This window comes from Papio anubis, chromosome 18 (genome assembly GCF_008728515.1).
Source record: "Papio anubis isolate 15944 chromosome 18, Panubis1.0, whole genome shotgun sequence".
NCBI classification, from domain to species: Eukaryota; Metazoa; Chordata; class Mammalia; order Primates; family Cercopithecidae; genus Papio; species Papio anubis.
In genome coordinates, this window is record NC_044993.1 from 60,513,494 (window position 1) to 60,540,431 (window position 26,938).

Below are 26,938 nucleotides of genomic sequence, written 5' to 3' on the forward strand. Positions count from 1 at the left end.
CAGTGAGCTGCTCTAAAATAGTCACTATCTTTATCACATCAGATGATTTAATAATCTTCAGAGATTTGTTCACAGTCTTCTATTTTTATTTTATTTATTTGTTTGATGTTCCTGGTCTCCCTCACCAGGCTGTAACTCCATGGATAGAAAGTACCTTGTAATTCATGGCTAGGTCCACAGTACCTAGAACAGTTCTAATAATTTATAAATATTGGTTGGATAAATATGTAAATCCCTGCATCTTAATGTAGTTTTGAAGATTAAATGGTATAATTCACGTAAAGCACTTCTTAACCCACTATCTGACACGTACATAACATGCAACAAATGTAGTTTCTTAAATCATTTATTACTTTGCATTAAATAAAAAGTTCTCACCTTGAAGTTTCTATTTCTATATCAATTCTGTCAAAACCACTGGGTGTTGAGATGGAGGAGGTCCTCCAGGCAGAATTGATTTATTTCTGCTTTCTATGTTTTGAGTAGCGCTACACGCCAATATTTTGCTACCTGTAGAGGAAAGAAGAAGAGGGATGTAAGTCAGGATTATGCTCAACTGCAAATAACAGAAACCAAGAAAAGATGATTTAAACAGGCAAGGGGTATTTTTTTCTCACACAGCAAGAAGTCAGTCTAGGGCTTATACCCAGAGCCCTTCTGTCTTCCTGCATCTTCATCCTTCTTTTTAGGGCTTCTGAGTATGGCCACATATACTGCACATTGCACAGCGTCAGGCAGTGGCACCATTCACTTCTTACTGTATATAAATAGCATTATCTGGTATTATACAATATATGTCATATATGTATTTCTGGTTGCAAGATTGATGTTGCATCTCCAGGCGTTGCACCCAAATTCCAAACAGTAAAAAATCAGATGCAAGAATAGCTCTGTTATTTAAAACACACACACACACACACACACACACACACACACACTCACAAACAACTTTCCTGTGGCTACTGCTAGATTTAATGAAGTCCAGAGAGGTAAGACTTAGCTGAGGAAAACTGCTTCCCTGAACAATATCAAGTTTTATTACCTAGCAAACAAGTGGGAGGGATAACTGTTAGGTAGGCAATTGGCAATGTCTTCAAGAGAAAGACTGCATTAGATAGTTGACAGCTTAATGAAGAGTGTTGGTGTGACAAAAGAAACTGAGGAAGGGTGGATATTTCAGGGACTCTGGGAAAGGTCAGAAAAAGGAAAAATCAGTTATTCAACTCAGTGGGAAACCCAAGAAGGCATGTTTAATCACAAATTCCAAAGGGAACTTTGATAAGAATTAAAATCAGTCACAGTTCTGCTTCCAGTCAACATGGATTAACAGGGACTAGATTTACTTTCTCACCTGAAACAACCCCCCTCAAAAAATTAAAAAAAAAAAAAGAAAAGAAGTAAAAGGAATGAAAAGAACAAAGAAAGTAAACCGTATCAGACATGTGAAGTAATGACTTTAAAGAGAAGTATCTTGCCTCAGCAGTGGAAAATAGCCCAAATTAGCCCAAGACTGACCACTGTTCTAGTCCTGCCTAATAAATATTAAAAGCAAAATCTGATAGAATAAAACTTTTCCAAGTCATTTAACTGTGCCCCATAACAAAACTCAAGAATACTTAGAAATAGAAAGATATTCAGAATCCAACAAGGCATAATTTACAATGACTGGCATCTAATCAAAAATTAACAGGCATATAAAGAAGCAGAAAAATATGACCCACACTGAGGAGAATAATTAAATAATCGAAACTGATCCAGCACTGGCCTAGATGTTAGAATTAACGTGCAAGAACATTAAAATAGTTATTATCACTGTATTCAAGATACCAAAACTTTGAATAGATACATGGGAAATAGTAAAAAGACAAAGACATTCGAGATGAAAACTACAATGTATGAGATTTTAAAAACAGTAGATGGAATTAATGGGAGATTAAATATGATAGAAGAAAAGACTTGAAGACATAGCAAGAGAAACTATCAAAAATGAAATTAAAAGAGAAAAGATCATTCAAAAATTTTAGCAGAGGCCGGGCGTAGTGGCTCACACCTGTAATCCCAGCACTTTGGGAGGCCGAGGTGGGCGGATCACGAGGTCAGGAGATTGAGATCATCCTGCTAACACAGTGAAACCTGTATCTACTAAAAATACAAAAAAAAAAAAAAAAAAAGAAAAGAAAAAGAAAAAATAGTTGGACGTGGTGGTGGGCGCCTGTAATTCCAGCACTTTGAGAGGCCGAGGTGGCCTCCTGCTAACACGGTGAAACCCTGTCTCTATTAAAAATACAAAAAAATTAGCCAGGCATGGTGGTGGGCACCTGTAGTCCCAGCTACTCAGGAGGCTGAGGCAGGAGAATGGTGTGAACCCAGGAGGCGGAGCTTGCAGTGAGCCAAGATCGAGCCACTGCACTCCAGCCTGGGCAACAGAGCGAGACTCCATCTCAAAAAAAAAAAAAAATTTAGCAGAACGTTAATAAGCTCTAAATGAAGGGATGAATTCAAACAGGCAAATATATGCTTAATTAGATTCCCCAAACGAGGGGACAGAGGAGAAAATATTTGAACAAGAGTTGCCAGAGCCAAAATTTCAGAGCTAGTTTAGATAGGAAATTGTAGTGAAAGCAAATTAGAATAAGCAAGGGTAGGTGACATCGCTTCAATTTTTCACATCTGTGGGCCAGCAAGTGTATGTTTTCCAGATCAATGAGCCCACTTAAACAGTCAGAAGTAGGGCATGAAAACACAGCACTAAGCTCTCCTTTTCTTTTCAAGAAGAGTTTGTGCATATCTGCTCCCATAAAATGGAACACCCTCCTCTAGACCATCTCATTCTTCAGAAACAGGACACTTTCATGCAGAGCTTGGGTCACTCACTGACCCTTCCTTGCCTTGTCTTTGTGATTCTCTGTGAGTTACACTAAGAAGAACAGGCAATGGTCAGTGTTTCTTTGTCCTCTCCTTGTTTTTCTTGCTATGACACTAGCTGACCTGTATCAGATATTCTGTGTAAGGAATATCTTAGATCACCGTGACTTTTGCTTATCTGTGGCTGTGTTCTCTAAGGCTGTTGTGTTACTCAGGGTGGGCTAGGCTTTGCTGTGGTTAAGCAAAAACCCTAAATTCCAGTGGATTGACACATGCAAGCTGATTTCTTGCGCACTCAAAGTCCATTGCAGGCCAGGTACCTCACTGGGGCAGTCCCTTTCAAGTTTGCTCAGGGATCTGATCTGCTTTCTTCCTGTGGTTGCCTCAATTGATGCGTTCCAGGGTGGTCACTGCAGGGGAAGCAGAGAGGGAGAGTTGTGCAGAGACTTTTTCCACTTCACCTTGGAAGGAACACACACTCATCTACTTTCCAGCATTTGTCAATGCTTATATTCCCATGAGGAAAAAGGGGAAAATCGGATCTAGAAAAACATGAATAATTTAGAAGAACGGTGTTTCCTAAATTATGTACATAGATTGCAAGTTTGTTTGGATGTTAATAAATTAGCATTTTAAAACATTTAAAAAATGTTATACAATGTAGCAAGAACTTGTGATGGCCACACCGCGTACCTTCAGTCCTCCCTATTTCAGCACTGCCGTGGCTGACAGTTCCATGCTCCATTGTCAGCCCCCTATTAAGGGTGCGTTGCGTTTTCTCTCCATCAGCTGATCAACTTAGAAATATGCAGAAAAACAAACAATAAGTGATGTGAGTCCGTGGATAAATGCCTCAGCCTTTCTATCCTCCAAAAGGACAATTCTGTGATGCATTCTAGATGCGTCTTTAGGGTTCCAGCAAGACTGAACCCCAGTTGTCCATAGCGGTAACTGGTTCATTAATACACTTTGATTGGCTGTCCTCCTATCCTGCCTCACTTTTCCCACTTCCTCACTTCTCTTTCCTGAAATCTTCTCTCAGTGAACTAACTGTGCTGAAGTCCTTGTGTTAGGGTCTCATTTTCGGGGCAAGAAAGCTAAGATTTATGGTGTTTTCTTGCCCCTGAAATGAGATCTTAACACAAGGACTTTAGCACAGTTCAATGCGTGGTAAAATAAATGTGAAAAATATTGGGTTAACTGTGTTTGGTTAATATGTTTTCTTTGTTACAGAATTTTCAGAGTCTTTAATGTACGACTCTCTGATATGCTTTGGCTGTGTCCCCACCCAAATATCACCCTGAATTGTAATAATCCCCATGTGTCAAGGATGGGGCCAGATGGAGACAACTGAATAATGGTGGTGGTTTCCCTCATATTGTTCTCGTGGTAGTGAATAAGTCTCAAGAGATCTGATGGTTTTATGAAGAGCAGTTCCTCTGCATAAGCTCTCTTACCTGCTGCCATGTAAGACGTGTCTTTGCTTCTCCTTTGCCTTCCACCATGATTATGAGGCCTCTCCAGCTATGTGGAACTGTGAGTCCATTAAACCTCTTTCCTTTATAAACTACCCAGTCTCGGGTATGTCTAGCAGCAAGAGAACAGACTAACACACTCCTCATACATTAAATTCTATAGATATTAAATTCAAAAGAAGAATATCAAAATTAGACTTTCTCTATCTTGGATTGTAAACTTTTATTCCCCGAAGCAACTTTTAGAATTAACACCTCATAACACACATATGAGGGATGCCTAATCTAAAGTTTTTATAACTTTTCTGATTTTTTTTTCAAATCTCCTATTCTGAGAAGCAACTTTTCTTATTTTTGAATAAATAAAAATATTAAAAAATTTTAAAGGTGTAGAAGAGTAAGTAGGGGGAAGAAAAGGATTTAAAAATGCATAAAAATACAAGCACCTCATTTGGTTTCAAGAAGAGAGAACTGGCTACAATATTTGTGCCTAGCCTCAAGAAGGAGATGTTCAGTAGCAGATTCCAAGAGGTGACAAGAAGTGGCCAAACATTTCCTGAAAAACTTCATACAGCTTCTACTGGAGGATGGTACCATGTACTCTTTAGTTGAAAAGAGCAAACTTCCCACCCATCCCTCCCCTTAATTACTGTGCTGAATGGTGAAATTAAACCCAGCAGGTAGATACCTCCTATATAGATTTCTGAAGTTATCTCATACTCTCGTTAATTGTGTCAGCCTGTAGAGGCTGATTAGCATAATTAATCTTACCCTGTGATTACCCCAAGGAGGAAGATGTTCTGGATGCACAGGTGGGATGTGGTGAATGAGTGACTGCCTCTGTCTCCAAGGGGCAAAGAAGCATGGGTGGGAGAAGGTTTGAGAACAAGAGACAGAGTCATTTGGGTGAACACAGAACTGGATTTTATAGGACAGAAGAAGATGAGATGATAGGCAATCTGCACAGGTCGAGGTTCAAAGGCCAGGGTGTGCCCACCCCACATATCTTTATGTATTTGCAGAGTTCCATTTCTTTCTGTTTCTCTTTCTCTCTCTTTCTCTCTCTCTCTCTCTTTTTTCTCTTTCTTTCTTTCTCTCTCTCTTTCTTCCTTTCTTTTCTTCTTTCTTTCTCTCTCTCTGTCTCTCTCTCTCTCTTCCTTTCTCTCTCTCTCTCTCTTTCTCTCTCTCTCTCTCTTACTTTACCTTACTTTCCTCTTTTTTTTTTCTTGGCAGAGTCTTGCTCTGTTGCCCAGGTTGGAGTGCAGTAGCATGATCTCAGCTCACTGCAACCTCCACCTCCAGGTTTCAAGCTATTCTCCTGCCTCAGCTTCCTGAATAGCTGGGATTACAGACACCCGCCATCACGCCTGGCTAATTTTTATATTTTTAATAGAGATGGGATTTCACCATGTTAGTCAGGCTGGTCTCGAACTCCTGAGCTCAAGTGATCCACCCGCCTCAGCCTCCCAAAGTGCTGGGATTACAGGTGTGAGCCACAGTGCCCGGCCTCTTTTTTGTTGCTGTTGTTTTGTGTATATAAAACACATATATAGTTTTATATACACACATATAAAAAGCAATATTATATATTATATAACAAAAAAGAATACATATATATTTTATTTTATTTTTTGTAGAGCCAGGGTCTCTCTATATTTCCCAGGCTGGTCTCAATTTCCTCATCTCAAGCAATCCTCCCACCTCTGCCTCCCAAAGTGCCGAGATTGCAGGTGTGAGCCATACACCTGGACTCTTATTTCTGGTAGGACTTCTTTGAGAATCAGTCTACAGATTCACCTCCTAGAGTTCTCTTACTACTTGGTGCAGGAATGGGCCTCCTACTAGTTCTGAGTAGAGCAAGATATTTAGGATAAAAGGGTAAAAGCAAATAAAAGAGAAACATAGGATAGAATTAGAGGAAGAAATGAAAGTATGAATGTATTACGTTTAAAAATTTGGAGGTAGATGGATGCTTGGTTAAATGGATGGATAAGTCTATGCATCACATTTATATCTATGGTTATTGGTTATAAACATATGAGAAGGAAGAAAAAGCACAGATACCCTGACTCCCACTTGGCTGTATGAGTCTGAGCAAGTCAGGTCTCCTCTCTGAAACTCATCTCCCTGCCCCTCTCCCTGGGCACCAATAATCCGGGTCCAGAACTCAGCCAATAGTCATTGAATCAATGGAGATAAATATATTTGGTTTCCAGCCACAAGCTTTCTGTGGAGTGGATCTATTTTTCCCCCTTTAAAAGGCCTCTTGAAATACAAGAACATCTTTTAAAATGAGATCTTGCTGCAGATTGATAGGTTCCAATATTAGATGAGAAGGGGAATAAAACTATATCCATTTAAAATCTGACAGAAGAACAGGAAGAATAAAATCCTCTCAGTCTAATGGCAGGACTGAGATGAGTTTTGTTGTAATATCCGTTGTTGTTAAGTTTTTCAGTTCTTTCTAAAGGAGATAAAACACCATGAAGGATAGCGATACGTACAATGGGTAAATTTCAGGAGCACTCACACATGAAATTTGTGTTGCAAGTATTCCTTCCTGAATTGTTTCCACTTTTTAACTACAGGCTTCTTCTAGTGGAGACAAATGAACCTGGTGTTAGGTGAATAGGAGAGAAAGCAAGAAACACTGCTGGTGGCCCAAGATCCCACGTGGGAGGGGGCGAAGGAGTGAAATGAGGCAAGCTCAACATCTCACTGCCCCTTGGCTCCATCCAACAGGCAACTCTGGAGAATATCAGTAGAGATTCATTCTCTAAATCATGGATGAGCAAACTGTGAGTATCAGGGTTCTTCAGAGAGATGGAAACAATCAGATATATGAAAGGGGATCTATTAGGGGAAGTGCATCACAGGATCACGGAGTTGAAGAAATCCCATGATAGGCCACGTGCAAGTTGGAGAACCAGAGAAGCCAATAGTGTGGCTCAGTCCAAGCCCTGAAGCCTCAAAATCAGGGAAGCCAATGGTGTAGTCCCTGGCCTGAGTCTGAAGGCCCTAGAATTCCCAGGAGGTGGCTAGTGCCAGCCTCAGAATTCAAAAGCTGAAGAACCCAGACTCTGATGTTTAAGGCAGGAGGAGAAAAGTGTTCTGCTCTGGGGCAGTGGGAAAAAGAGAGGAAAAAAAAGGGAGATTCCTCCTTGTTCTGCCAGGTTGTCCCAACTGGGCTCCCAGGAGATTGGATGCTGCCCCCATACATAGAGGGCGAGTCTTCCTCTCTCATTGCACTAACTCACAGATCAATTTCTTCTGACAACACACTCATAGACACACCCAGAAACAATGCTTCACCGGCCATCTAGGCACCCTTCAATCCAGTCAAGTCGATACATAAAAAATTAATCAGCACAAGCCCACCCTTTGTCAATGTGGCAGCCATATGCATCTCATTAAACCATGCTGAATTTCCAAATAAAGATCAAAACAAGGTCATAATTCCACTTAAGATGATACAACTATCCTGAGTACAACCAAAACCGCACTAATCCCATTCCCAGAAGAGGAGGTAAAGTTCCTGAGTGACATTTTCATTTCTCCTGCTATCCTATAAGTTAAATAGCATGATGTAAAATTAACAATGCTTAAGTGCAGATACAAAGTCAGTAAACCTAAATACTATAATGTAAAATTAACAATGCTTAAATGCTGATACAAAGTTAATCAACATTATGTTACATGATAAAGGAATAAGAGAAGAAAACAAAGATATTTGCTTAATATATGTGATATATGCACAAACGTATTTTTAACAAAAGAGGGGGGAATACTCATGACAGTTACAATCCTCGTTTTTGAAACTGGTTATGTGGTTGTAGCTGACATTTATAATTACCTTTTTTTTTTTTTTTTTAACTACCCATTCTATATTGCCTTTGCCTTCAATAAGCAACTCAGTTGGTCACGGCTTGTTACTTGGTGGGATGACCCAAACCTTCATTCCTAAAGAGTCTGGGTCATTTGTCGTCGCACTTGGATTGAGATGTTGTAGTTTTTCACTGACCCTAATCACAGGGCATGGTAATTTTAAGAGATGCCCTAATGGATCTCCTGTATTCCACACACACTCTTCCTTACTGCCATTGTGGAGCAGTATTTAATTTCCCCTCGATCGTCCAGATCAATCTTCCCAGCCAGCACCATCACGGTCTTCTTAGCCTGTTGACTCAGAAGCACAGGAGCCCAAAGTGGCCACGTGGCAGTCTTAACTCCCAGTTCAATGGGATCATTGTAGTGTTTCCTAGTAGAAGCATTTCTTCCTCTGGAACTAAGACCTCTACGCCAGCAGAACATAACATTATGGGAACAAGAAGCACATATTTTGCTACTTGGTCACTAGGGGTAATGGTGAGTGGTGCACGTCTCCCAATCCACTCAAGCCAGTGCCTACAATTAGCCATCACACAAACCTTTTCCGTAAAGCAGCAGCTTGCAAATCATGTGGGCCTTTCAGGCCATGTAGTCTCTGTTGCTACTAGCCAACTCTGTGGCTATACCATGAAGGCAGTCGTAAGTAATATGTACCTACATTGATTTGCCTGTGTTATAATGAAGCTACTTATCAAAACAGGCAGTGGACCACATTTGACCCATGGGCTGTAGTTGGCCGGCCCCTACACTAAGTCATTGCTGCAGCTTTTTCTTTCTGGAGAGGCACAGGGGAGAGAGAGAAAGGTCCATGGAGTCAGACAGATGGGAGCTTGAACCTGGATCTGCCTTCAAAGGTATATCACCTTGAGATAAATGAGGCTCTGTGGAGATTTCTTGGCTTTTTGCCCTAGCATCCTTCCCTGAGGTAGCAAGACAACAGGTTTTTTTTTTGGAGGGGGGGCAATCTACTTTTCTCCCACTCTCATCCTAGGTGGTTCTAGTGACGGGAGCTCCATTCCTGAATCCAGAGACAGATCATGTGACCTGGGCCATGACGTCTACTTCACACCATGCCCCTGGCTTCAGAAATTGGCTCAAGATGGACCCATGGCAAAATCAAGCTATTCAGGACCAAAGGGATGTATTCTAAAGTCTTTGTTTGAGTTTGAAGGGAAGCATGCTGAAGTAACCAGGTCTAGAACGCTTAAGAGCAACGCTTGGGATCTATAACTGAGGCCAACACAGGGCCCAGCAGAGCCAAAAGAGAGAGAGAGGAGAAAAAAAAAAAAAAAAAACCAAGGCCCGATGTCACCATCTGAGCCCTGGTGACAGCTGTCCTTCAAGTCAAATCTATGAGTGGAGTTTTCAGTTTCAAAGACTAATAAACTAATTTCTTTTGCTTACAACAGTTTGAATTGGGCTTTTAGTCATTTGTCTCCAAAAATATCCTAATCCATAGAGACGTAGTTTCCTCATCTGTAAAATGGGAGGAATGATGCCTACACGCTGCAGTGTGTTCTCCTGAGGAATACATGAGAAACGGTATGTAAAGCATTTATCACAGAGGATAACACACAGCTGAGTGTCTGTAGTGACTGCTGTGGTTTGCCATGAGATCTCATTTTTAGGATAGAAGCACTTATTTCTTTTCTTTCTTTTTTTTTTTTTTTTTTGAGATGGAGTCTCTCTCTGTCGACCAGGCTGGAGTGCGGTGGCTGGATCTCAGCTCACTGTAAGCTCCGCCTCCCAGGTTCATGCCATTCTCCTGCCTCAGCCTCCCGAGTAGCTGGGACTACAGGCGCCCGCCACCTCGCCCGGCTAGTTTTTTTGTATTTTTTAGTAGAGACGGGGTTTCACCGCAAAGCACTTATTTCTTAAGCTGTTGAGGGTTTTGACTGCTGAAGACGCAGAGCTCAGTCCTCACCCTTGTGTACACCTCCTCCAGGAGCAACCCACATTGAATAACTGATCAACAGAGGCGTGAAGATGCCTCATTCCCGTGTGTCACCCTGAAACCAGTCTGATGGGGTGTTCTGGCTCCACAGTCTCCTATGGTACCATTTGATATCTTTGTTCTATGTTGCAGTTCAACTTCTCCTTATGCCCAGTCCTGTGATTCTCATGCCCTTATGGATATTGTTTCTCCCCAATCAACCTGGCTTAAGGTGATGCCTTTTCATCTCCATGCTCTAAACCTACTAGAGATCCTACCCTGGTGGACGAAATTTTGTTGGACTTTTCCTTTGACCTCCAGGTCTGCCAAAATGAACCTGCCCCATGTTCAACTTCACTTGAAGGATGATTTCTAGGGTTTTTCTGTGCTTCAAAGCAGCAGTCCTCAACTAGGGGTGACTGTGTCCCCAAAAGACATCTGGCAATGCCTGGAGGCATTTTTGGTTGTCAGAGTTTGGGCAGAGGGCTGCTGGCATCTAACAAGTAGAGGCTGAGGATGTTGCTAAATGCTCTGCAATGCACAGAAGCAATGCCTCAGCTCTGCAATGCTCCTTCCTCCACCTACCCAGCCCCCTACCCCCAGAATAGATCATTATTTGTTCCAAAATGTTAATAAGACTGAGGCATAGAAGCCCTGCCGTAAGGTTCATGGCAAATAGTAGCCTTTTCTTTGATAAAAGGTATGTTTTACGATGAGGTCTCCATTATCCTTCATAAGAAAATCTTTAATCCACTAGGCCCCTAAATACCAACATTAGAAAAAGCTATCTATCTGTTTCAGGGTTATGGAAGTCTATCTAGATGTAGGATTTAATGAATTACTCATGTCTTTATTTTTCTGAACTGTAAAAGGGGGCAGGGGATAGAAATAGAACATACCTTAGGAATTTTATGAGGACCAAAGGCTATTAGTTATGCGAATCCCTTAGCAGAGTGCCCAGTATTTAATAAGCACTCAACTTCAGCCACTATTATTATTTTACTGTATAGTTGTCGTAGAGGTAGTAGTAGTAGTAAACGGGGAAATTTTCCAGTTGCTCTATTTAGGGAAAACAAATCAGTGGTTTTGGGAAAGAGGGAGGCAATTTCAGCTTGGACCAAAACAAAATCAAGATGAAATTCCAAGAAGGGGGCTTTAGCTTTAGACAAGGAAGGTCTGGTTCAGGCTCAAGATGCAAAATCAAAATACACATTCAAAGCATCTGAGCACTTAGGCTGATAGGGAGAACCAGAGCTGGGGGAAATAGCACCAATTGTGGGGCTGCAAGATTGTAAGTTTTGCACTGATTTTGGACAAAGCTTAGCAGCCATCCATGAGATACCCATGGTAAGACAGGCCAATGAAAGAATGGTGGCATCGACCAAGTGTGATTCTCAAACTCCTCCAACAGGTCAGAGAGGCCTTGGCAACATCTCCCTGCAGATGAGGTGATTATTCTTTAAAGCTACCCTTAGTTAAATCCTAAATGCTAGGTAACACACTAAACTGAAAAGTTTCCTCCAATCCTCACAATTACTCTATAAAGTCACAGAGTTAATCTAATTATGCCCATTTTAAAGATAAGGTAACTGAGGCATGGAAAGCTTAAGAGATGAACCTTCTGTGTAATTCTCATGACACACAACTAATGGAATGAGGAGAAAGGAGGACGTAGTTTGAGTTTGAGAGAGCCTGGATCTTTCTATTAATCAGCATTCCCTTTGGGCATAAGGTAACTAGGAAAAAAATGTTTTAAAGAACAACCCTGCCAACTAAATAGTGAAGTAATTAGATGAAAGTCAATATTAACAAGCTTCTGCAATTCCAGGGAGCCAATGGCAGGGATTCAGAAGCCTCTGCCACTTAGCAATTTTGTAGACTTGTGGCCTAAGGGGAAGGGATATGACACGGGAATCGATTCTTTGCCAGCTGATTAACCCATTTGTTCAATATTTCCTGAGCAGCCAACAGTCCTGTCCCAGCCATAATCATGAGGATGCTGCCAACTGGAACTGATGAAATAAAGAATCTGCTAACGAAGCTCTTTCTTTAAGGAAACAGAGCTTCCTGGTTTGTACCTATCTACGACTTACAAATGCTATCTTTTCCTTCTTTTAGAACTTGGCTGCCAGAAGCACCAAGCCAAGATCAAGATCATCACTCTCAATAGGTGACATTTAATTCCTTCACTTCTGCAACTGAGAAGGCAATAGAGCTCCCCAGCAACTGTTCAAAGAGTAGGTGAGGCCCTCCAGCCACAACAGTCCCAGGAATCTTTCCGGACTCCTCTCTGTGTTCCACAACTTTCAAGGACTCTTTCTCCTCTAAGTACTGTTGATTCCACCTGCATGCTCCCTCTCCTGCCCACATGGTCCTCTCCCTCTCCACACCTGCTAGTTAGTTCCCATCCTCACTTTCCTCAGGACTGAACTACTGCATTAGCTTCCTCACGGGACATGCCATGCTCATTCTTCCCAATCTATCCTTTACACGAAAACTATAGTGAACTTTCTACACTGTTTTGTTTGTTTGTTTTTTGAGACAGGTTCTCACTCTATCACCCAGTCAAAACAGAGTACAATGGCACTATCACAGCTCACTGCAACCTTCGCCCCCCAGGTGCAAGTGATCCTCCCACCTCAGCCTCCCTAGTAGCTGGGACCACAGGCATGTGCCACTACACCCAGGTAACATTTTTGCATTTTTATTTTTTATTTTTATTTATTTATTTAGTTTTTAAGACAGAGTCTCCCTCTGTCACCCAGGCTGGAGTGCAATGGCGCGATCTCAGCTCACTGCAACCTCTGCCTCCCGGGTTCAAGCGATTCTCCTGCCTCGGCCTCTGGAGTAGCTGGGATTATAGGCACCCGCCACCACACCTGGCTAATTTTTGTATTTTTAGTAGAGACGCGGTTTCACCATGTTGGCTGGGCTGGTCTCAAACTTCTGAACTCAGGTGATCCACCCGCCTCAGCCTCCTAGAGTGCTAGGTTTACAGGTGTGAGCAACTGCGCCCGGCCAACTTTTTTGTATTTTTAGTAGAGACAGGGTTTTACCATGTTGGCCAAGCTGGTCTCCAACTTGTGACCTCAAAGCCATCTGCCTGCCTCTGCCTCCCAAAGTGCTGGGATTACAGGTGTGAGCCACAGCACCTGGCCTACATTGCAGTTTTGCCTGTGCCTTAGATGGTCCCAGTACAATAGGATGAAATTAAGCTCATTAACAAGACCTAATATCCTCTGAAATCTGAGCCTCGCCTAATCCTTCACCCTCATCTCTCACACCTGTTTTCTTCAGGCCTCCGTATTGAGTGATCTGTCAGTTTCCTGAACTCTTTTATACCTTTATACATGCTGTTTCTTTTGTCTGAATTACTTTTGCTTCCTTCTCCAAGCTGAATGAGATTGAGTAAGTGGTTTGACTCTATTTCTTTCTCTTTTTTTAAAGAAGTTTTTTTGGTAGAGCTGGGAGTCTCGCTATGTTGCCCAGGTTCATTTTGAACTCCTGGGCTTGAACAATCCTCCCACCTCAGGTTCCTGAGTACCTGGGACTACAGGTGGATGCCACCATACCCAGCTATTTTTTTTTTTCTTTAAGCAGAGATGTGGGTCTCACTCACGATGTTGCTCAGCCTGGTCTTGAACTCCTGTCCTTAAGTGATCCTCCTGGCTCAGCCTCCCAAAGTGCTACATGAATAGATTAATAAGACTGGAAAATAGTAGGTATGCAACAATTCTTCTTTGTTGAGTGGGTGACTACTTCCTTAAGAAAGTAAGTCTATAACTTTTTTTTTTTTTTTTTGAGTTGGAGTTTCTCTCTTGTTGCCCAGGCTGGAGTACAATGGCACAATCTCGGCTCAATACAACTTCTGCCTCCAGGGTTCAAACGATTCCCCAGCCTCAGCCTCCAGAGTAGCTGGGATTACAGGCGTGTGCCACCACATCCGGCTAATTTTTTTGTATTTTTAGTAGAAACAGGGTTTCATCATGTTGATCAGGTCTCGAACTCCTGACCTCAGGTGATCCACCTGCCTTGGCCTCTCAAAGTGCTGGGATTACAGGTGCAAGCCACTGCGCCTGGCTGTAAGTCTATAACTCTTTAGAGAACCACTAAACCTGAAGGGCTAGATGTCTTGGGTTCAGCCACTAGGACAGTGCCTCAGCCAGTCTTTGAGGACACTAAGAGTTGCCCAAGAGGGGCGAGTGTGCACAGGTTGGGGGAGCTGTCAGAACTTTAGGCTTGAGTTTCTGTTAACATTATTGCCACCTCAGCAAGGGTGCTGCCTTCATTTGCCAAAGATGTTTGGGCAAATCAGAACTGTCTTGTTGCTCTGTTGTCTATTGGATAAATGACATGTTGAGAAATGGATTACTGCCTGAGAGAGCAAAAGACGCAAGTAGAAAGCTGAAAGTGGTTTTAACAAGGAGCAATGAAGGACAAGGATGGGTGTGCTCATGCCATAATGAGCAGCTGGTTAGGAGAAGGTGAAGATTCTGGAAGGCAAGTCCAGTGTCTCTGGATGTGGGGCAGGATTTGCCACAAGACCTAGCCATAGTATTCTGCATCATTACAAGTCCAGAGCAGCTGCAGTCGGCCTAGCACAAGTCACACCAGAGAGAAGGCAGGTAGATTCTGCCCATAATATGGATCTCACTAACCTTGGGCTGTTTTACAGTTAGATCCACGGGTCCTCATGAGCACCCTTGTTCTAAGATATCCTACCGATAAGCTCTATCATATCCTTTTAAGCACCAAACAAGTTCTACTTGAACCTATCCATATGTGATAGGCACTGTGGTTGCCCCTAAAAACACAAACTACTAGAAAACTCATGGACTTTGGAGGAATTAGACATTCTTGAGTGCCATGCCTGATCCTCGCATTTACCAACTGTGGGACGTTTGTCAACTCACAAAACTTCTGATCTTGGGGTTCCTCATCTGTAAACTGGGGCTAATATGATGGATCTCGGGGGCTTGTTGTGAAGATCAGAGAAATAAGCATAAAGTTTTCAGCACACAGTAAGTGACTGATACGTACTGAGTCTTGATACCATTATGACGTGACCCCGATGATACCATTCTTCTCCTTGAGGTGTTCATGGAACAGACTCATTTTGAGGTTGCATGTGTGTGTGTTCTTTGTATATTATATAGACCCCCATCTCCCAGAGGACAGGGACGATATTTGTTCTTCTGGTATTTGCCATGAACCCAGGATTGATGGGTATGCAGTAGACACTCAATCATTAAATTAAATATGGAAATAGGTATGTCCATTAAATGTGGAAATTGATATGTTTAGGGATAATATTAATAACCATATAGGCTGGGCATGGTGGCTCATGTCTGTAATCCCAGCACTTTGGGAGGCTGAGGTGGGAGGATCACTTGAGCCTGGGAGGCAGAGGTTGCAGTGAGCTGAGATCATGCCACTGCACTCTAGCCTGGGCAACAGTGTGAGAGCTCCTCTCAAAAAAATATTCATAACCATATAAAGCTTGATGCTGACTACAAAAATATCTAAGGACTCATGCACACTTGTTTCTTTCCCCGTACCCTTTATCTCAAGGCAGAGTAGCTTCTAATGGCCTGATAACAGCGCGATGCCTTTTCTTTTGCCCTTTGCTTCTAAGTTAATTGTGTTACAACCCTTCCATTAAGGTCTCCAGACATGATATGCAGGGTCAATTACAGCCTCCTGTTAGCAAGAGCCAGGCTGGAAAAGGTGAAGAGAAATGCACAGTTCCCCTTCTGTGATATGTATACTTTACCCATCCGGTAAATAATCTCCAGTGATATCTGTTTTTGAGGTGGGTCCTAGAGTGCCCAATAATTTGACTAAGGCTTATTTGGAATAACAAAGGTGATAAGGCCCCCCTGAAAAATAAAAGCATTAAAAATAAATAGGCTAGAACATTCCAGGCAAAAGGTAATAGTTATTCACTACTGTATCTTGTTTCTACTGATACCACTCCCTTTGTATCCTTCTACCCTTGTCCTGTGCATGGTGACGTGGGGGGAGGAAGGTGGTATTGAGATATCTCTATACTACCCTCCTTCCCCCATGTCACCAGAGGGAGAGTGGATGTTTGCTTTATAAAGATTTTGTCAAAATCCTCTTCACTAAGTCAAGGCTACACCAGGGCTGCACGTGACTTGTAAGGTAAGGGCACATGTTACGAATATCTAGGAATCTTCATGTGGAGTCTCAATAATTTCTTTCTAATTCTATAAAAGAATTTGGCCTGGCACATTGGCTCACATCTGCAATCCCAGCACTTTGGGAGGCCGAGGCTGGCAGGTCATCTGAGGTCGGCAGTTTGAGACCAGCCTGACCCAACATGGAGAAACCCCATCTCTACTAAAATTACAAAAATTAGCTGGGTGTGGTGGTGCAGGCCTTGGGAGGCTGAGGCAGGAGAATCTCTTGAACCCAGGAGGCGGAGGTTGCGGTGAGCCAAGATTGGGTCATTGCACTCCAGCCTGGGCAACAAGAGCGAATCTCCATCTGAAAAAAAAAAAAAAAAAAAAAAAAAAAAGAATATGATTGGAAGTCCACAATAAATGTTCAGATATTAAATGTTTACAGTTTGATGAGAATTCAATTTTCACAAGTTGACTGAGCCTCTGTCGTGAAAGTTCATCTATTTGAATTTTATACATTTTTTTTACATCCTCAAGATCTAATCAAGGTTACTCTGCTTCTTCTGCTTCTTCTCCATACGTCCACAGAATAGTGTTGTATCTTTGATCCAAATCTGTTAGCTGGATTCTAAGTCTGGGTATCTCTTTCATCTCTTCAAGTTCATCATTTTGATTTATTAATTTTACTAGTTCTTCAGCCATTATTGATAGAGTTTCTTCTAGATTGACAATATCTAGCTGTAAATGAGTAATTTCCCCTTCCCTTAGCTTTATCGGAGACTGAAGGTTTTCAATAATGCTTGACCCTACTCCCATCCTTACAGCATCATAAAGATTGCTTCCTTTTGCTGATACAGACATTGGTCCAAATGAATGATCATGAGACTCATCCTGTGGTGTCTCAATCATTTTTATGATCTCCCATGATCCCCAGAGAGCCACAGTTGTTGGAAGGGGAAGGTGACGCATGACAGAGTCAGTGTCCATAAGAGGTAATTCTTATCCTCGTTTGTGTTTCCTCCAGATACTGCTTGGTTTGATAGGTTGGTACATCAAACTTGGAATGTCTATGTCATCCTTCACTGTATTCCCATTGCCTAGCATGGTGTATACAGTATGGTGGGTACTCAGGATAGGTTAGTTCATCCACTCATTGAACAATATTGCAAATATTTGCAGAGCTTCTAGTCCAGTCAGATGTTGTCATTGAGATAACTGAAGGAGGAAGGAAGGAAGGAAGGAAGGAAGGAAGGAAGGAAGGAAGGAAGGAAGAAGGAAAGAAGGAAGGGAAGGAAAGGGAAAGAAGGAAGCGAAGGGAAAGAAAGGGAAAGAAGGAAGGGAAGGGAAGGGAAGGGAAAGAAGGAAGGAAGGAAGGAAGGAAAGAAGGAAGGAAGGAAAAGAAGGAAGGAAGGAAGGAAAGAAGGAAGGAAGGAAGGAAAGAAGGAAGGAAGGAAGGAAAGAAAAAACGAAGGGAGGGAGGAAGGAAGGGAGGAAGGAAGGAAGGAAGGAAGGAAAGAAGAAAGGAAAGAAGGAAGGAAAAATATTTTACTATGGAAGAATTATTTTTAAGGTCTTGCCTAGAGAGGTCCTAGCCATATTTCCTGTTTCTCATATGCAATTATTCATTTAATTTTCTTCTTATTTCTCAGGTAAATTACCTGAACCTCTAGTTCCTGTTTGAGGATGCTCCTAAGCATAAAGGGTGGCAACAGAAAGTTTTAGGGATTGTGTTTGTTGGTGACTGAGCAGCCAGTGCAAAGAAACTCAGTGCAAGTGGGATTAATCTTACCGATGGTAAAATGGTTCTAGGTAATATAGAAAGAACAACAGAGAACAAGCAGAAGGTGGAATGGTCAAAGGCTACACAGAGGTGGCGTCCACATGAAGAATCAGCCAAAAGGGAGTCATTCAAAACTTAGGCTGTGAGCTGCAAGTACGTGTGGGATTTCCCTTTCTAGGTGGTGCTATGGGGCACTTGTGGCCGTGAGAGTCTGATGACTGTACAGTTAGAGGGAACACAGTCCAGACAAGACTCCTCTCACTTCTGGCACCAACTGCAAGTTCAAGGGAGGGGAGCAAAACCACCCTCAGTTTTGATAATTACCTAGAAGGACTCACAGAACTCACCAAAAGTTGTTTTTTTGTTTGTTTGTTTGTTTGTTTTTAGACAGAGTTTCCACTCTTGTTGCCCAGGCTGGAGTGCAATGGCGCGATCTTGGCTCACTGCCACCTCTGCCTCCTGGCTTCAAGTGATTTTCCTGCCTCAGCCTCCCAAGTAGCTGGGATTACAGGCATGTGCCACCACACCCGGCTAATTCTGTATTTGTAGTAGAGACAGGATTTCTCCATGTTGGTCAGGCTGGTCTCATACTCCTGGCCTCAGGTGATCCGCCCGCCTTGGCCTCCCAAAGTGCTGGGATTATAGGCATGAGCCACTGTGCCTGGCCACCAAAAGCTGTTACAGTTACAGTTTATTACAGAGAAAGAATATAGATTAAAATTAGTCAAGGGAATAGGCCCGTGGGCAGAGTCCCGGAAAAGTTCCAAACACGAAGCTTTTGTGTTATCCTTTCCCCATGGAGTCGCGGATGGTGTTACTTTTCTGTCATCAACGTGTGACGATAAGCATGGAGTATCCCCAGCTTTGGACAGTTACCTGGGACTTGGTGTCCAGAGTTTTTACTGGGGCTTGGTCGCACACTGCCTGAATGGCAGCTTCTTCAGAGTTACAGTTGACAACATGGTGCCGATCATTAGTCTTCAGCTTTTCTGGAGGTAGAATTGATAACGTGTGGCCCAAAGCCTCCATCATAAATCACATTGTTAAACTGTCCAGTGGCCAAGACCCTCAGGCAAACAAAGACACTCTATCAGGCATGACATTCCAGGGGTTTAGAAATCACATCCCAGTAGCCAAGGGCAAAGACTGGACCTCACTTTGGATATGATTAATTCTTCATGACGCAGTGGCATTAAAGAATGGACATTGGCATCCAAGAATTGCCCCAGTGAACCATTCATTCATTCATTTCTCTGTCTGAAATATTGTACTAGGTATTGTAAGGAAAATAAACGGTGGTGGAGAAAACATGATTATTAAGCTGACTCAGATGTCAGCAATAATGGGGAAATACAGCAGGTGGGAGATGGAGGTGGTCTAGCTAGCTAGATAGGCTAGCATTCAAGTGAGAAACAGGTTGAAGTGCACAGTCTAACGGCTTCCACTTCTTATTTCAAAAGGATGAGGTGAGAAAATCCCATCATGTGTCTAGAGCATAGTGACGAAGTCATTCACATTCACAGGAAATTGGCAAAGAGGAGTCACTAGCCAGATTTTGATTCCATTTGATTTTCTTCTTAGGAGTCCTTACATCTAAAATGATTTTGTTTACTTGTTTGTTTGTTTAGTGTTTGCCTCTCCTAGGACAATGGGGAACAGCATTTGTTTGTCCTTCTCAAGACACCTGCCAGGTCCTGAGAGTCCTTAGCCCAAGGTAGCCACATTTTATCCTCTCATTAAGTGAGTTTGATTCCAATTCCAGGCCACAAGAAATATCTCTTTTGTTTTATAAATGAGGGAGGAGCTTACGGGGCTTAGGTTTCTCCAACTAAATCTTAGAGAAAAACACAGTCACCAACAGAGTGTCTAGTTCCGTATCAACTCCCCTTCATTTCTTCAAACAGGAGAATGATGCATTGTATTGGGGGAGGGAGGCTGTGGTTAGGTAGTTCATTTGCCCTTCTGGATCCACTAAAAAGCTGACGGGTAATTGCAGATGCAAACCTGGCACCGCTAACTGCAAAACTCCACACTGAGTTAATAAAGAATTGGACACTTAGCTTCATGTTCTTGCATCTTAACACATGAAGGCACTTTGTAAAGGGTTGAACGAACATAATTATCAATTTCCACATGCATATTAGGATTCATCTGGGGCCAGGCAAATGCTTCCTAAACACAGGCTGTCAGCAATGACAATGAGCACATCTACTCTCTTCTCTCATCTACCATGTGCACATTTGTGTCACTTTTTTCTTTGGACTTCTTTCTACTGGTTTCTACATAAATCCCTGGTGAATGCAAAACACTGAAGGTGCACTTGAAGCCAATATAATTGGGAGTGGAGGACAAAATGAAATTTGACTTTGCTTTCTGTGGAGGAAATAAGAGATACATCCTGTGGGATGGTGGAACTGGCAGAGAATGACTTGGGACAATGCAGAGGTAGGGCCGCTTCATTTGCTGGGAAATAACCTCAGACAAAGGCTGAGGCAGGGGACGATGTGAAATAGGGAATAGAAGGGGAATCTCATTCTGGAAAAGGAAAAACGCTAAGGTCTGTATATAAAATGAATTTTGGATACATGGTGTATAAAGGTATAATTATGTGGTTATGTATATTTGGACATATTCTGGTGTAGAAATTGAATAAACTAAAATAGTAGAATTAGAAAATGACTCACAGGATATGATTAAAAAAAAAAAAAAGAAGAAGGTAGCTGATTACGCTTTTGTGATTGCAATAGTGAGATTGGCCAAGGATACGGGTAACATTCAACCAAGTGGAGTGGGTGAACACTCAGGCAAGTCTTCACATGGTCGGGCTAGGAGACTGCCCTTCCCTCAGCTAATGAGTTTGTAATGAAGGAAGCCACATGTCTAGAAGTAAATAGTAAGCAGGGACAGAGTAGCACAGGTCTGGTAACTCCAATTTTAGAGAAGATCTAAGGTGGAATATAGAAAAGATGATTCTCCTTCCTTCTGTCCATTTCTGTTGATCCACATCCACAGCCTAATGCCACATCATGGGCTTCAGGGACAGTCTGGCTTCTTTCCTAGAAGCCAGGTGAAATGCAGGTGTTAGAGCAAGTCTGCCTAAATTTGAATATCCATTTCGTCACTTACTATCTGTGTGACTTCAGGCATATTTCTTCCTGACTCTTCCTCCCTCATCTGTAAAACAAAGATGACGACAATGGTACCAACCTATAGAAGTATTGTGAGAGATAGGTGAATTTGCACAATTCCTGGCACGTAGCAAGCACTCATCAAGCACTTTCTATTATGATATTTAATGTGTTGAGAAGAGGATCCATGCATGTGAGTCAGAGTGAGAAGTGGAGAGGTGTCAGTGAAGGCAAACACTTTTGTAAAGTGCTTCTCCTACTCTGCCTGCATCTTTCAGTTCTTCTTTCTTCTCCCCATATCCTCATCTCCATTTTCTCCTTAATAATTTACACTGATATAGTATCTGCTTCATGTTCCAAAACAAACCCATATGATAGGAAAACACGGTATACGATGGTTCTCAAAAGGTCAACCTTTTATAACAGTGCATGGTTGGTTAAATTTGTCCTGCAGGGGGAGCCCTTTCCCTCTCATCGCCTTATAACTAGCCCCATAAAAGAGAAATTTCTGTCCTCTAGCCATGTCTGCCTTCTCCTTACCCCTCACTGGTACTCTTCGAAGAAGGAGGAGTTCTTTAAATGGCCTGTGAAGTGAGGGTATTATTTGATGTATGAGATGACGGTGTTATAACATTTGATGTATGAGATGAGGGTATTATAACATAGATTGGACCAGCCTCTATACTGGAAAGAATCCATGTAATCCATGTTCTAAAGACAGTGGATCTCTCTTTCTCTCACCTCTTACTCTTGATTGAGAGTGAGGTGAGCTGCTGTCTTCCAAGCAGCTGTCGGACAACAACCAACCAGACCTAAGCCTTCTCCTCTGTGGTCCCCTATATCATTTAACAATGGGTGTAAAACAAAGTATTTTAAAACTTAGTGGCTTAAAACAACAACCATTTATTATGTTTTACTAGTCTATGCACTATCAGGATAGTTCTGCCGATTCAGGTGGGCTCCTTCCCGCATCTTCAGGCTGCTAGAGGGCTGTCTGGGGGCTGGCTGGTTTAGGATGGCCTTGTCTGGGACAATTCGGTTTTGTTCCATGTGTCTGTCATCCTCCAGTAGGCTAGCCCAGGCTTGTTCTCATGACCATGGCAGGGATTCAAGAGTGAGTAAACCCAGTTGCACTGAGAAGGCAAGAAAAAACTCACACGGGTTTGCAAGCCTCTGCTTTTGTATGAAGTTTTTGTGACTGTCTTATCTTATAAAACAAGTCACATTTTCAAGCCAGGGAGCTACAGAATTACAGGCAAAAGGTGTGGATAAAGGAAGGCCATTAATTGGGGTCACGAATGCAATCAATATATCTCGATCCCAAAGTCTGCGATAAGGAGCCTGGGACACATATCCCCATATTGCAAGGGCAAAAACAAATGGTTTTCCCTGGGGATGCTAGAAAAGCTATACAAGACTGGGTGCGGTGTCTCATGCCTGTAATCCCAGCACTTTGGGAGGCTGAGGCGGGTGGATCATGAGGCCAGGAGTTCAAGACCAGCCTGACCGACATACAAAACACAAAACACAAAAATTAGGCGGTCGTGGTGGCGCGTGCCTATAGTCCCAGCTACATGGGAAGCTGAGGCAGGAGAATTGCTTGAACCCAGGAGGTGGAGGTTGCAGTGAGCTGAGATCGCGCCATTGCACTCCAGCCGGGGCGATAGAGTGAGACTCTGTCTTGAAAACAAAAGAAAAGAAAAAAAAAAAAAAGAAAAGAAAAGCTGTACAATGTGAGGGATTCTTGAGCCAGCTTTCAGAAGATGAGAGTATATTCTTTAAGAGGGAAGAGGGCAAACCAGCTCAAGCAGTAGCTCAGAGGCCCCAGACACCTTGGTGTATTGGAAGACCTAGTAATAGCTCAGTGGAGTAAGAACAAAGAGGCAACATGAGAGCTGAGGTTGAAGAGGTTGAGCCAAATACGTAGTTTTTTATCTTGCAGTCTACCAGAAGCCACGGAAGATTATTATGCTATTGAATGATGTGATCAGCTTTTCTTTGGAAAGGTAACCCTGGCCCAAAGTAGTAAGAAGAATATCAAGAGTCTTACACCCAGCTGATCTGTTAGTTGGGAGACTTCTGTTGTCAAATAATGCTCCATCCTCCACCTACCCAGCTTTGTTTAGCTCTATTGTTTCTCTCAGGAGCACAGCTAAGTGGTTGTAATTCACAAACCTGGAAGGCAGCTCTTTTCATAGTCGTCAGACAATAAGGTACATGGACCGTGGCCACAAAAAAAGAACACTGGAAATAATGGCTGGAATAAGAAGCAAAGCCTCGGTTTGAGGCTCTTTCTTGCATTTTCACCCTGAAGCATCTATAATTAAGCTGGAGAGAAATGATTTACTTAATTCATGTTATTTTATGCAATATCATTAGCAGTATTCAGTTGTAACTTTATTACCCCTGTGCACGCTCCCTCTGTAACAGTTGAGAACAACAATGGGGCTTTACTTATCTTCAGGAAGCCAGCCCATTCATTGAAGGAAAAATGGCCCCAGCCCCAGGTTGCCATAGACACTGGAGAAGGCTGTCACCGAGCTGCAGCACACCTATTTCCTGGTGACATGCAGAATTAGAGGTATTGGGGAATCAAAGGGAAAAACTTACTTGATGAAACAAAGAGTCCCTTCAGCATCTCCTGACATAATTCTTTGCAAAAGCAGTCTCCCTGTACCCCTTCTCCCTTCCCCTTCTCCCTGAAGCCAGGTGAATGAATCTGAAGCCCAAGCCCTTAGAAGAATGAAAGCAGTAACCTTCATGCATGGCTCAAAGTTATGTACAAAGATCTCCTTTAAATCACGAGTGACTTCTCAGGATTCCAAACTTCTTGACATGTCCACAGTCCTAAAGGATCTGTCACCTCCCTATGTCTCTACATTCCTCATTCACTCTGTTATCATCATGCTGCCCTCCTTTGAGTGCATAAATGTGCAAAGCATTTTCCCAACTAGGGGATCTTCTTCCTCTGTGATTCCTCTTGCTAGAATTCTCTTTCTCTTGCCCTTTATGTGGTTGGCTCTTCTTGCTCTTCAGGTCCTCCGACCTTCAGTTTGAAGGCCCCTTTTCATGACGACCAGGCCCATTATATCTAAAAATAATCCCTCCACCTTATTCTCTATCACAGCGTCTTGGATCTTTCCTGGTGAATTTGAGGATCTATAATTATCTTTATTTGCTGTTGGCTTATTTATGACTTAGTCTCTCCCAAAAGGGAGCAAGTTGCATAGATAGGTACCTGATAGATGTGTGTGCTTCTCTGTGCTTGGTTTCTTCCCAAAGCAGACGCTGAGTCAGGGATTCAAGTACAAGTGGTTGATTTGGGGGGTGAAGGCAGGGCAGTGAGGAAAGGCAGACCATAAAGGGTGTGTTGTCCAGTGAGTTACCATGGGGGCAGCTGGAGAATAATCCTCCCGGGGAGCTCCAAGAGCCCGCATGGAATACGTACCTCAGACATACCCCAACTGAAAAGTGATAGGGCTGGGGCGGCTGTACACCAGTTCCCATCCATCGCTGAGGGCTGTTCCCGGGAAGCAGACATTCTCCATCACTTTCACTCTGGCATGTCCAGGGGCAGAGCAGGCTCTGGTGGCCAGAGAAAGTCTTTAGGTGAAGAGTTGTGGATGATACCACTGGAGGTTGGGTTACGTGTACCAAGACCTAAGAGGAAGAAGAGGGGACACTGATAGCATCTGTCATAGTGCCCTGTGGGTATTTGTTAAATGAGTGAATGCATGATTCCTGTGCCTCCTTCTGTCAATCATATCAGATCCTCAAGAAATGTTCAAGCCTAATAGGGCAGATCGCTAGCACATGTTAAAGAAGAAAACAGTAACAACAACAAAAACACAGATTTTGAGCTCAGACAGAGTCGGCTTCAAATTCAGCTGTGTGACCTTAGACAAATTTCATGTCCCTCTCTGAGTCTGCAGCTTTCTGCCTTGTAAAATGGGGTAATAATTCCACCTCATAGGACCGTTGTAAAATGGTTGGAGACAGTGTATATAGTTTATAATTGTGTCTGCATATCGCAGGTGACCCATAAATATCATTTTTATTTGCCATGAAATAGCAGCAAGTTCTACATGGCAGTAGGTGACAAAAGGCTAAATTGGGCTACCAAAATGATGAGCCCCATGAAAGTTGGAGTGGTCATGAATGGCTTCTAGAAGAGTTAGTTATGCTTTGAAGAATGAGTGGGGTTAGCATGGATCAGTGGCAGATGGGAGACCAGTTTGGCTAAGAGTAATATTCATCTCAACTTATCAGATGCTCACCAGTGCCTTAGAGCCTGTTGGGAAGTACTTTATATACGCAATTCCCAATCTTCACAATATAACCCTACAAGGTAGATGTTCTTAACCCTACCCTCAAGTTTGAAGATGCAAAAAACTAAAGAAAAAGTTAATTACCTGAGGTCATTCATCAAGTAAGTAGTAGAACATGAACTAAAAGTAGGAATTGCCATTGGTGAGCTTTGTGTGTGTGTGTGTGTGTGTCTGTCTGTGTGTGTGTGTGTTTTATTTCTTTATTTAATTTTTTTGAGACAGAGTCTCTCTCTGTCACTCAGGCTGGAGTGCAGTGGCACGCTCTTGGCTTACTGCAACCTCCACCTCCCAGGTTCAAGCCATTCTCCTGCCTCAGCCTCCTGAGTAGCTGGGACTACAGGCATGTGCCACCACGCCCAGCTAATTTTTTTGTATTTTTTAGTAGAGATGGGGTTTCACCATGTTAGCCAGGATAGTCTCAATCTCCTGACCTTGTGATCCGCCCACCTCAGCCTCCCAAAGTGCTGGGATTACAGGCGTGAGCCACAGTGCCCGGACCTCTCTTCAGAGAGGTTTGTAGGAAAGAGACAATGAGGTTCTTCCCAGAAGATGTCTACAATCTAATGGTGAAGGTGGGACATGTGGGTAGAAGCAACTTTTGAGAGGAGTGATGGGAAATGGGGTTTGCCATGAATACCATGGAAGAAAGGCAAGTGGGGGCTTTACACAATGAAAGGAATGGAAAGGCAAATATGCTGTATTTTAAAAACGGAAGCAAAATTTACCTGCAATGGAGTACACACACATTGATGGTACAGTCCAATGGATTTTTCTCTCTGTATACAACCATCTAGCCACCACTCAAATCAAGATATAGAATATTCCCATCACTCCAGGAAGTTCCCTCATGCTCCTTTCCAATCAATAACTTCCCCTTGCCCCCAGGAAGTTTTTCTGACTTTTATCCTCAAATATTAGATTTCTAAAGAAACACTTTTCTAATGTATAAAAAGAATACGTGCATGTCATAGAAAATTTAGACGATGACAAAAAGATAGAAGAGAAGAAATTAAATCACTCATAATCTTACGGCCTGAACATTTTGGTCTATTCCTTGAACATTTTGGTCTATTTCTTGCTGTCTTTGTTGTACATTTTAAAATTTTAACTTGAGACTATATTGTATATTTAATTTTATACTCTATTTTTTAAGTGAATCATTAGGGACATTAGCATTTTTCCCAGTACAAATTCTTTGTAAACTTCATTTCACATGGCTTGAAATATTTCATTGAGGAATTCAGCTAAAAGGACTTACTGGTTCCCTAAATGTTGGCTATTTTAGTTTGTTTCCAAAGTGTCACAGTAATGACCACCTTTTCCGTAAAGCTCTGTCTGAATTTAGACCATTTTATTAGAATAGGGGTGAAAGTACTGGGCTAAAAAATTACATAT

General features: G+C 42.4%; 2 long non-coding RNA genes across 2 annotated transcripts in view; one reads left to right on the forward strand and one right to left on the reverse strand.

Annotated features, from left to right (window-relative positions):
- LOC103880332 overlaps window positions 1-7,062 on the forward strand; it is a 38,561-nt gene extending 31,499 nt beyond the window's left edge. The window contains exon 5 of the long non-coding RNA XR_004179840.1: window positions 6,929-7,062. This is a non-coding gene — a long non-coding RNA (uncharacterized LOC103880332). The remainder of the gene's footprint in view (window positions 1-6,928) is intronic.
- On the reverse strand, window positions 69-25,721 carry LOC116271320. The gene is made up of 2 exons (XR_004179841.1): window positions 24,664-25,721; window positions 69-510 (listed from the first exon to the last, which is right to left on the reverse strand). It is a non-coding gene; the product is annotated as an uncharacterized LOC116271320 (long non-coding RNA).
- Window positions 25,722-26,938: the final 1,217 nt, after the last annotated feature.